The sequence below is a fragment of the Capsicum annuum genome, unplaced genomic scaffold (genome assembly GCF_002878395.1).
Source record: "Capsicum annuum cultivar UCD-10X-F1 unplaced genomic scaffold, UCD10Xv1.1 ctg22180, whole genome shotgun sequence".
Lineage (NCBI taxonomy): Eukaryota > Viridiplantae > Streptophyta > Magnoliopsida > Solanales > Solanaceae > Capsicum > Capsicum annuum.
The window spans coordinates 1-2,141 of NW_025828197.1; the positions used below are offsets into that span (position 1 = coordinate 1).

Consider the following 2,141-nt stretch of genomic DNA (forward strand, 5'->3'; position numbering starts at 1 on the left):
TAGCTTGGTGATGTTCTCTGGATAGTCTTTGACAAGCTTAGTTATAACTCCGCAGTGCTTTGTTATAGCTTCTAAAGTTGGTCTCGTGACAAGTTGTTTTGCATTAGTGTCGTCTGAGCTTGTTTTATGTTGGTTTCTTATTTTCTTTTTCGTTATCTGCTTGATATTGATTCGTTGAAGTGTATATCCTTCGAAACAGATCCAGGGTCTGTGGAAGGTTAAAAATCAAAACATCTCTACACTATTTCAGCAGGCAAAACAACTGAAGGAGCGGTTTCTTTCTTTCCGCATCATTCATGTTCTTCGGGTAATTTAATAAATCTCCTCTACCTCTGTATATTCTTAGTTTATATGCGTCTCACTTTATCGACCACAAACTTGGTCTATACTAGCACAAAAAACTGAATTAGCGTCCTTGCTCTACCGTATCTTTTGTTTCATTTCTTCTGGAACAATCGTAAAACATTTTTAGATTCAATGTGTACTCCTCCAGTTACGCAGTTCTTACCTTAACTCTCCTCTTCGTAGGAATCAAACTGTGACGCTGATCAGCTGGCGAACTTGGCTGTGGAACTCCCTGGTTAGAATTTAGTTTTTTTCTTGTTCCAGATTTGCGTTTGGTTTGAGTTGTCATCGGTGTTTTATCCAACTTCTATCTCTTAAATGCAGATGGTCATGTCCAGGAGGATATAGAGAAATGACAGCGCGACAGTAAACAACGAGTCTAAAGTGGTGCGGACGAAGACCTTGTCGCGCTAACCACCAAGGTCTATCGCGTTGCAGCATCCTGTTCTCTTGCCTGTAAGTCGAAGACCGCTGAGGGGAACTGTTCCCTCATTGATCCGAATCATATCGAGCTGTTGACACAAAGTTAATTTAAACTTGTATTAGTATCGCGATATGCATGTAACAACGAATTTCAACAACATACCCGTGTAATCTCTGCTGAGGGTATGATGTACGCAAACTTTACCTCTATCTTTGTCGGCTATAGAGTCTTTTCCCGATCGATCTTTGGCTCAAAATGACAATTCTTAAATAGACTTTTAACATTTGTGATTCTTACTTTCTTTGTTAAGTAACTTTTTGCATTGGTTTCTCAAGTAAACTTTGATGAAATTTAAGCAATAACTCGATTAAGCGACTGTGGTCGAACCACAGGACTGAGGGATGCCTAACACCTTTTCCTCGGCCAACGAAGTTTCTTTAGCGGAATTTTTGTTCGTGGATCAGTTTTAAGAGTCAAACCGTTTTTGAAAAAGGATTTTCAAAGGTGATTTGACGCACTAGATTTATGTCAAGTGGCGACTCTGAGTTTAATCGTAAATATTCTTTTTCGAAACACATTTTTTTTTCAGAAGTTAATTTTGGTTGAAGACTAACTAATGTTTGAAGTTTAGAAGTTAATCATGATGAAGTTTAACTAATGTCTGCGGTTTCATATGATTGAAGTTTTGAAGCTCACGTATAATTATAAATCACACGAAAATAACTGATGTTATAACTACCAAAGTTTTGATCGCCAAATTATTTTTGCCCGAACTTTACACAAAAATGCAGAGTCTTATTTCGACCCGAATCCATATCCATTCCTGCCCCCCAACACGTCTTGTAAAAGTTAGGGGTTGTTTGGCGTGAGACATAAAGTATAATAGTTTTGAGAGAAAATGCAGAATTATTTTATCTTGCATTTGGTTGGAGATAATGATTAGTCACATGATTATTTATCTCGTCATTTATACCATAATAATGACGGAATAACTAATCTTGAACTTAATTATCCTGAGATAACTTATTGTTAGCCAAACGACCCCTTATAGTTTGATACAATACTTACTAGTTCTCACGTATAACCACTAAAGTTTTGACCGCCAAACTATTTTTGTCCGAACTTCACACAAAAATGCAGAGTTTTATTCCGACCCGAACAGTTAGGGGTCGTTTGGCGTGAGGTATAAGGTATAATAGTTCCAGAATTCATACCCATTCCAGACCCCTAACGCGTCTTATAACAGTTAGAGGTCATTCAACGTGAAGTATAAGGTATAATAGTCTCCCAACACGTCTTGTAACAGTTAGGGGTCGTTTGGTGGAAGTATAAGGTATAATAGTCTCCCTAACACGTCTTGTAACAGTTAGGG

The 2,141-nt window shown here is 37.7% G+C and overlaps 1 long non-coding RNA gene across 1 annotated transcript; it reads left to right on the plus strand.

Annotated features, from left to right (window-relative positions):
- The first annotated feature begins 6 nt into the window (after positions 1 to 6).
- LOC124890687 lies at positions 7 to 1,065 on the plus strand. Its single transcript, XR_007049267.1, has 3 exons — positions 7 to 307; positions 529 to 580; positions 670 to 1,065. It is a non-coding gene; the product is annotated as an uncharacterized LOC124890687 (long non-coding RNA).
- Positions 1,066 to 2,141: the final 1,076 nt, after the last annotated feature.